Source organism: Boleophthalmus pectinirostris, unplaced genomic scaffold (assembly GCF_026225935.1).
Source record: "Boleophthalmus pectinirostris isolate CB_2022bp ecotype Guang Dong unplaced genomic scaffold, ASM2622593v1 HiC_scaffold_20, whole genome shotgun sequence".
Lineage (NCBI taxonomy): Eukaryota > Metazoa > Chordata > Actinopteri > Gobiiformes > Gobiidae > Boleophthalmus > Boleophthalmus pectinirostris.
In genome coordinates, this window is record NW_026571153.1 from 15,512,871 (window position 1) to 15,522,900 (window position 10,030).

General features: G+C 38.3%; 1 long non-coding RNA gene across 1 annotated transcript in view; it reads right to left on the bottom strand.

The window, feature by feature from the left end:
- The window catches only part of LOC129409861 (uncharacterized), a 43,107-nt gene extending 33,507 nt beyond the window's left edge, over positions 1-9,600 (bottom strand). Inside the window, exons 1-2 of the long non-coding RNA XR_008632620.1 lie at positions 9,462-9,600; positions 7,064-7,250 (exon numbers count right to left, since the gene is read on the bottom strand). This is a non-coding gene — a long non-coding RNA (uncharacterized LOC129409861). The remainder of the gene's footprint in view (positions 1-7,063; positions 7,251-9,461) is intronic.
- Between the last annotated feature and the right edge of the window lie 430 nt (positions 9,601-10,030).

The window sequence follows — 10,030 nt, forward strand, 5'->3', positions numbered from 1 at the left end:
TGACCTTGCAGCATTAAGATTCGTTCACTCTACGGTAGGCAGGTACTTTTTTTATTTAACCAATCATTGCTATTTGGTCGTGACGTATGTACTGCCCCAAATCCCGTAGGAAGAAGGACAATAACGTCTTTCCCCTTGATAAAATTCACCAAACATTCTCTTTGTTCCGACTTTAAATCCTTGATCTGGGGAATCGTTGCCAACACAGAATGTCTGGCTTCATCTACATCCATCTCAATGATTTTGTTTATTGTTGTGCTGTACCACAAAAGGGACCCAGACATGGCTTCACAACTCTTCACTAGTGCGCAGTCTACAACTTCCGGGGTTCTTACAAACCGTCTAGTGTATTCCGATTCCTGACCTCGTCGCTGGAGAGAAATTAAATTGAGTGGAGACACTAGGTGGCGCCAGCCTGTCTACAGAACAACCCCAGTCTCCAAGGAAATATCCACAAACTCTGATGTGTTCCAAATTTGCCTGGAATGTTCCACACTGTGGCATTAAATCTACCATTCTACCTCCATAGAGACATGGTGTCAGGTGTGTGGACAGGAGTGGATCATAAGGAAGCATGATTTTCAAGGTATTTGAACATTAAAACAGCTGTAATTGAATAAAGGGCCTATATTTCACAAAATTACCTTCCATTCATACATGAGTAATCCTACATTATTAGTCAGTCTACATTTCCAAAGTTCAAAATGCTCTGTTCCTCCTTGTGCTGTCATGTAGTGGTAAATACCAGCTACCTTTTACCTTTAGTTCAGCAGAAATGGCCAATTCCAAACGATTCTAGTGAAGGTGTATGGAGTTTAAAAACATAGTGGAGCACTTCCTGTATTTCCACATGCCATCTCAAGGTGAAACAGATGATTTTTCAATATGAGAGGAGAACTCCTAAAGCCTAAATGTGCAGTGTGAATGAAACAAAACACAACTCCAGATATATTTTTGATGAGACAGAAAATAAAACAGAAAATAGTGAAATATAAGCCTTGTAAACCCAAGAGAGATAATGTTAAACAAATACTATGGAACATTGTAACAAGAGCAAAAACATCTCCGTGGTGACAAGCTGCATATGTTTAAAAACTATTGTCTAACATGGAAGTCCACAGTGTATTACCCATGTGTACAAAGGCGTCCTCCAACCAAAGACAAGCATATTAAGTGATCATTGACTTTTGATTACCTCCAGTGAAAGAGCAAGAATAAAACTTATAGTAAAGGCAAACTGAGCACACAACTAATAGAACAGACTGCATTCTCTGCCATTCTAATAAAACCATAAGCCTGCAGCCCAGCGGGGTCTTCATGGCTCGACATCATTACAATTTCAGCTCCAGCGCGTTCTAACAAAACCCTGCATATTTACAGGGCATTTGTGTATTCACCATTGTCTTGTTAAACTTTTACAATGACTGCCGAGCCCCTAAGAATGCTGAATGCAACAATGTGCCTTAATACGGTTCTGTATAATGCTGAGGTTGCACATTCGAAAGCATCTGACAAAAAAAAAAAAAAAAAAAAAGAAAAAAAAAGCCAGGCATTCACCCCTGAGAGTGCAAGGCGAGGGGGGCTTCACCTTTTGTTATTATTTTGGGAGGCAGTGATTCGTGCTGACCTACTTTGGGAGACAGACTACGCGCAGGGAGCCAATGCAAATGCTATCTGTTGCTTCTGCCTGTTGGATTTTTCAAGGCGCATGATGCAATTGTAGCAAAGAAACTGGGATGTCATGTTTTTTTACAGCATTTTCACAAAGGCCGTCATATCCTCTCCTTGGCCCTAAACACCGCCGGACAGCTCATTATTCAAGCTTTTCTGGATCGTTTTTCGCAAAAGTTGCTGAACAAATGCTCTTGTATCTATAGGTCTATTACGATAACTCTCTGTTCAATAAATTAGGATGTGCAGCAATGTTTAGGACTCAATATTTGAAGGAGCTTTTATTTGCGATAGTAAAGAAGGAATTAACTTTTTGTAGTATATTAAAGAAAGGCTGTCTATTTTCTGGTCAGGAGTCAAACACCTGCTTGCCTCCACTGAGATGTTAATACTTCGACAACAGCTTGTTCCAGAGTTTTACTGAAAAAATTAAATAAACAAAAATCTTAAAAAAAACATGCATTCTTACTTATAACAGATTTAACTCTTCACAGATCTGATATCATTTTCTGAGATCAATTTAAAAGGCATAATGTGAAACATTCTAGCCTGACTCATCAGCCGGTTTCACTTCTGACTTCACAGCATCAGGATTTGTTCGCTCGATGGTAGGCAGGTACTTTTTTTATTTAACCAATCGCTGTTATTTGGTCGTGACATATGTAATGCGCCAAATCCCGTAGGAAGAAGGGCAATAGCGTCTTTCCCCTTGATAAAATTCACAAACAAACATTCTCTTTGTTTTCCGGCTTTAAATCCTCGATCTCGGGAATCATTGCAAAGAATGTATGTCTTCATCTACATCCATCCCCCTTTGTTTACTGTTGTGTTGTACCACAAAAAGGACCCAGACAGGTGCATGAGTTTGACGTCATGGCTTCACAGCTCTTCGCTGATTGTCCGGTGCACGGTCTAAAACCTCTGGGGTTCTTACAAACCGTCTAGTGTATTCCGATTCTTGACCTCATTGCTGGAGAGAAATGAAATTGAGCGGAGGCACTAGGTGGCACTAGCCTGGCTACTGCTTGCCTCAATTGAGATGTTAATACTTGTTAATAACAGCTTGTTCCAGAGTTTTAGTGAAAAAAATAAAATAAGCAAAAACCTTTAAAAACATGTATTCTTACTCATAGCAGATTTGACTCTTCACAGATCTGACATCAGTTTTTGAGATCAATTTAAAGGCATACTGTGAAACATTCTAGGCAAAACAAAAAACATTTTCATGGACAAAAGAACATGGCGAATTCTCCACCAACAAGTTGTAGAGCACTTTTTTTTAGTCAAGTTAATAGTTTGTTGTAATACTTTCTGTAGCATACTGTAGTGCTCCTCAAAATGTGTCATTGTGACAGGCCAACTTGCACCATTTTGACACGTGCATGGTTGGTTTACATACAAAACTATAACTAAACCCGCTCAGCATTGCAAATAGCAGGGATCATGCGGCGCTGCCACCACCACACTCCACCTGTGTTGACTGCTAGCTGTCAAAACGAGCTGTCACTCTGTCACCCAGCCTCTGCCATCAAGTCAGTGTTTGTGCTCCAAGATCCAGGCTCCGGCTCCACAGCACAGTACAGCACAAGGTGAGCTTACAGTTTACCCCAGTATTATGTCAGTTTGATGTGCAACATGTAGTCCACCTGCTGGGACTGGAGAGATGCTCTTATACTTCTCAAAAGGTAGTTTTATTTAAGCTGTTGGCAGTCTTTAAACCAACTGTTATTTTAAAGGTGCACTCTGTAACTTTCTAGTGGAACGTCCAGCACAATCTTTTTTTAAAGACATGTAGCTATAAACTTGGCTATCTGCACGGATACAAGTGCCATCCACCAAGAAAGTTACATAGTGCACCTTTAAAGTAATGGAGAAGATATAAATCAAAATATGGGTAATGGTGAGCTGCAGAACTAAGCAAAATTTCAAACATCAGAAATGCAGATACAACCATTCCTACCAATAACAATGATCTATCAGCCAATCACAGCTTTGCCTCTCAACCAACCAACTTCCTTTCTTCAAAATTATAACAGGGTTCCTACAGGTTTCTTCAAGTTAAATGTAAGTTTTATAAAGATCTTTTATAGACCATATATATAAAAACTTAATACCTATTTCATTGCCTATTTCAGACCTACCGGCAAAGAAAAACTAAATTCTTGAATTTGTGTTCATTAATTTCTCAAAGAAAGGAGTATGGGGAAGAAGAGACTCTTCCCTATAACTCCAGCATGAAATGGGTCATTCTGTAATGTAAAACCAACGTTAAAAATACAACATAACAGCGTTAGTCAAACCTTGTACTCTGCTGAGATTTTACTTTATTCTGCTTAGCTCGTTGCTTGTGGTGCTGTAGCGCGTGATCATCAATGAAGTGTTCGGAGTATTTTGACCTGGAGCTGCATCGTGTTCTCAATTATTAGTATCGCCACTCTTTATTTAACTAAATAATGGTGGTCGACAAAGAGAAATGTGATACAGAGAAATTACATACTGCACACATTTTAAGACCCTGATATAATAATTCAAGAAATTTTCAAGTCTTTTTAAGGTATTATTTCCAAATTCATAAATGTAATGCTTTTAAGACTTTTTAAGAGACCACGAGAACCCTGTATAAACATAGAATGAATGAGTGTTGGTGTTCTTCAATCCAGTATGTTACAGGTAGTTCGCAAGTGGGCAAACTGTATTTAACTATGACCTTGACACATTTCTTTCGTTGATTTCTTCGTTGTAAATCTTACTCAGTGTAGAGAGAAAACTAAAGATGAGAGATGAGCCCATTTCTAATCGTCTCTCTCATCTCAGTAGATGTAACTGGCAGCTGAGAAATCACAACCTTGAACCTCAATCAATGAACTTCTCACGTTATTGTGGATACTTCAGAGAAAGACAAATGATTTACATATTTCAGGGAAGGACAATGGTTTACAGGAATAACACTGAGTAACATTGAGTAATATGGACTTTATCTAAAAGTCATAGAGCTGTATTTCACTTGAGTGTCCAAGAGAAAAATCCCTGTGTCCTCGCTGTGTCATTGCCCTCTCCCTTTTTCTTTCTCTCTCTCCACACACACTCACTCACACACAAACACACACACGCACACACACACGCATACACACGTTCGCTTCAATGATATTTGTGGACATTACATTAACTTACATTCATTTCCTGGAGACTAACTTCTACTTCTACTTGCCTAACTTTAACCATAACTTATTGTAACCCAGATCTGAACCTCAAAGCATGTTGTCAATCTTATAATAAAGTCTGGGTAGGTGCCAGGTCCCCGTAAAGCAAGTGTGTATACAGATTTTAGTCCTCACGATGCGCCGTACAGGCCCACACACCGACCTACCTCTGCACGTGCCCACAGTTCACACGGCTAATGTTGTTGCTGTCTACATGATTAACGTCGGGCCGTTCTTCATTTGTAAAAAAGGTCTAACCCCAACTCGACTCTCCTCACAGACTCACCTTACATGTTCTGTGAAGTCCTGAGCTCCCTGCAAAAATAGCTGTCCTGTGCCCCACTCTGTCCAAACAGTATAAAAAGGTAGTATTTTTGCATAGTAACATTGAGGTGATCGTGCATTTGCCTGTGAAAATTCTAACTCTTGTATCTTTGTATCTTCCATATAGCTTTTTGACACCTGCTGCCACATTGGTTGTAAACAATTGTAAACTCCAAATTAAACGCACATTAAGAGCCCAAATTATCACTGTTAAATTAGTTTGTGATATGTGATTTTGGACTTTCAGCTCTCATAAAGACCCTATATTATACAAAATGGATTCTTATGAGCTTTAAGTCATGTTAGAATGTCGCTGCCTTATCAAAAACCTACCTGGAGATGTGTTTTGATTCATTCACACATGTTTAAACCCTTTATTATTAAGTACAGTGTGTACATCTCCCAGAGGTGGGACCAAATCATTGTTTTGCAAGTCTCAAGTAAGTCCTTAAGTTCCAAGTCCCAAGTCAAATACAGGCAAGTCCAAATTGAGTCTAAAGTCATTGGCCCATAAGTCCAAGTCAATTCCAAGTCAAGTCCAAGTCGTCTGCTTTGAGCTTCAAGTCATTTAAAGTCTTTAAATATCAAATATAGCTTAGATTTTTTAAAAATTCATATGACTTTTAAGCTCAATTGTACTTAAAAAGTCATGGTATATTTATATATGAGTATTTATAGAAATGCTTTTTTTTTTCCTTTTTAAATGTCTTGACAAGATCTTAGTGTGAATCATTACGACAAATTCAGATTTAAGAGTGCTTAATAACAGTTATTTTGTCATATGTCTGAAACTGAATGATAAGGTTCTTTGTAGTTCCCTCTGTTTTACTCTATTGTACTGTATATACTTTATTGTACTGCATGACATTTGGGAATATGTAAAGAGAAAAGTATTTTCTAAAAATATATACATATTTTTAGGAGAACCATCAAGTCACAGGCCTCAAGTCTGAGTCAAGTCCCAAGTCTTAGTCCATTTTATCAAGTCAAGTCTCAAGTCCTAAAAATAGTGACTCAAGTCTGACTTGAGTTCAAGTCATGACTAACAAGTCCCCACCTCTGACATCTTCAAAGCTCAAGCTGCTCTGTTGCACCTTGTGATGTCATGAAGCGGTGGCTTTCAAGTGAACAGATATTTTTTAGCTTTAGTTCAGTAGAGATTGACCATTCCCTGATTCATTTGAGTGAAGTTGTATTGAGTTTAAAATCACAGTGGAGCACTTCTTGTATTACCCCATGACAGAGTGTTTTCTATTTGAGAGAAGAACTTTGAGAGAAAAACAGGGTTTGTGTATTAAACTTGTGTGACTGAAACAAAACAACAGTACGGCGCTGACTGCCCTGCATGAAGGCAAAAAGAACATTAGCTATTTGTTTTGGTGCAGTTTTTAGTATGTAGCTTCACGACGAGTTACAGAGCAAGAATAACAATTTCTGGATGATGATTAGAACAAAATATAGGATGACAAAAATGTTATAGGCCTGGGGAGTTTATAAAATCGAACTTCCCCTAGTGTCATTTTGTCCTCGTGAACCAACTTCATCTTTTTATTTTTTCAAACTTTCAAAGCAGAATTTGATCCCCGCGGGACAAATCAGCTTGATAAACTTCGAACACAATATGTCTAAGCACACTCCGAAACATGTGGGCTGGCAGTTTGCACTTAAAACTCCTTCGCAACAGAATGAAGAATGAAAAAGTCGACAAGTACCAGCATCACTCAGACATCTGCTTGTTAACAGCCTGGCCCTGAGCGCTGGAGTAGGTGATGTATATTAAAACTTGTTCTCTTGTTTACACGTGTTTGCGCCTCTGGTCTTCACACGTCGGTTAATACAACTTTCGAAGGCATTCAGGGAGGATTTACCTTTTGACAGGAACGGCAGGGCTGGGGCTTGAGTGATGGGGCTGCAGTGGAAGTTGTTGCCCATGGCCACAGCGCGCACATTATAGTAGCGAGTGAGTCTCTCCCTTTATGGACGTCGATAGCATCTGCTCAAGGCGCTGACATAATCCGAGAAGAGAGCCATCCGGTCGGCATGCCAACGAACCACCTGACAAGCGATCCAAAGAATAACAAAAAAACAGGGAGAGTGTAATATTAGCGTGTCAGAAGATGTTAGCAGCTTACATTGTGAAAGTTTAACCAGGGAGCTCATGTCTTTGGGCGATACGCTTAAAAAGTGCCATGCTATTGTTGAGTGTTTGGAGCTAGGATAATTTCCAAAAGTGCACAGATTTTTGTTTCACATTTTAAAATCTGCCAAATATAGTTTCTACCTCAAGCGAGCATCAAGAAACTATTATACTGGAGAGGGTTGAATGAACTTTTGGATGGTGTCACCAAGGTTCTCAAGGTTTTTAAATATAATATTAATATAAAAATATATCTGTGCATGCTACAATTTGCATGACTCATCCCTGCATTCTGAATCATCACTGACAATGCACAGCTTAAGGGTTTATATGAGTCAAAAATTTTAAAAAATAAAAATAAAAATGCTACAACATGGTTTGATTTGAGGACGTTTTCAAAAGGGCTGCAGCGGTTCACGACACGACTATGAAAAAAATATTTGATTATTTTAATGGCTTATTGGTATCTAGTGAAACCAAAAATGCATACTGAAGTTCTTGTAAAGGTGAAAATGCAAAGAGCAGCAGCTTAAAAGTGAAAAAAGGAGATATGAGCACCTGGGCTGGCAACCACTTTGTGTAGGGATGGGCATGATTAGTCGATTAATCGATAATTGATCATTAAGAATTTCATCGATTATGTTCATTTTAATCGACAAACCGAATGTAGGTTGCTGTGCGTAGTGTGACCAAACAGGGGTCCGTACATGTAGCTCTCTGCACTCAGAAGGAGCGAGACACAAACAGTCGGTCAGCTTACAAAATGCCGAAGTGCAAATGCGTATTTAACGATGACTTGTACAAAAAATTCCGCGCTTTCCGTTGTGGTCGGGACAAGTGGGAGGCCATGTGCACAGTGTACAAAGCAGCACATATGTTTCGATGTCCAGTGGGAAAAAGCTCAACAGGACACCAAAAACATGAAAAAGCTTTGCCAGGTGAGAGTAGCCCGATGTCGATGACGAGGCCCCACCTCCCATCCCCCGTACGGTGTCCTGGTTTTGACAAACGCAAATATGGTCACACTAACCTGTATTCCACCGAGTCGTGTCACATTAGCGCACAAGAGCTTTTTTTTTTCTTCGCTTAGTTTATGCAAATTAGCCATGCGGTTTTAAGTTTCATTTCAGTGAGAGTTGCGCAAATCTGCATTAAACACATTATCATGTCAAACGGGCTGATGTGGCTCTAGACTCGTTATGGTTTATTTGTCGTAAAGTTGAATTTATTTATGCAGATTAGTAGTGCAGATAGTAATAATAATGATGATCATTTTAATATAAAAACGTGAATGATTAATCGATAATCGATCGTTAATTCTCCCGACGATCGATTAAGAAAATTTTATCGAATGCCCATCCCTAGTCCAAAGCAAGAAAGAAATAATCTGAAGAAGGCTTTTTGCCAAAATGTAATCTAAAATAAAAATAAAAAAAGTTTTGGACATCAGCCATTTGAGTGTACTATGTATTTTTTCCACTTTTTTATTGTTATCTGGACCATAAACCACTTGCTTTTTATAGCAAAGATGGGATTGTTATTAAATCAGACAAGAATACATATAATGATTATGATTTTTAAGCAAAGTGTCTCCTTATTTGTATCAAGATCAAGATTTCATTTCATCCATGCATATTTTAGTGTCACCGGTTAAATTTGATTAGAAAAATGATTAAATTCACAACAGAATAGTTAACTAATTGAAAAACAAATGAAAAGAAAAAAAAAGGTTAACTTGTTTACTAGTAAAATAATCAAACACTAAAAATCTGGAATAATAGTAACAAATAATTATCCATTTGTTGCATGAAAAAAAAATTAAATAAAAATTCTAGCCAGGTTAAGATTACTTTGATTTGAGTAAATTTCACTTAACAATTCAAATGATCTACCAATGGAAACAAGACTTTGCGTACTTAAAATATAAAAACGCATCTGGCGACACTTAAGATAAGATAATCTACTCCAATAAAGTACAATGTTCTTAATTTAAGTAATTTTAACTGAGCTAGATATTGGATTTTGAAGTGTATAATAGGATCACTACAATCGTACATTTACAACTTTAACTATTCCAGGAAATCAACTGATAATACAACTGATAAAACAACCGGTGAACATTAACTTACATTTACACAATCTTCTCATTTTATAACATTGATGAATAATCCACGGTACTATTTGGAGTAATCAGATCTAGTGGAGCTCTCCTCTGTCCTCTCAGCTGTGGTGGTGTGGGCACCGAGCCACACCTCCATCACTGCAGATTGAGTCCAGGTGCAAGTGTGTCCTTCCAAGAGCCGCCATTTTGAATCAATACCAATCCAGGCCCAAAATGTACCTCGAGTCACGACAAACTCTTAAATTACAGGACGTCAGGTTTTATACTCCAGTGGTGTCCGATGCACGGAGCTACGCTGGCATTTCTATTTTAAATTTGTCCTTCCCCCGACCATCCTGCTGTCCTCACTGTGCCTGGTGTTGCATGCTGGGAGGAGAATGTCAATAAGTTTTGTCAAGAGGTGTGGGTTAAGGTTAACTTCATTATATACATCTGCTTGGAAAACATACTGTGTGTTTTTTTGTTTTAAAAATGCGAATAAGCTCCCGTGCACACTCAGTTTCAAGGGTTTGTTTTCTATAAATCTATAAATCTGTAAATCTGTAAATATATAAATCTGAGCCAAATTCAGACTAC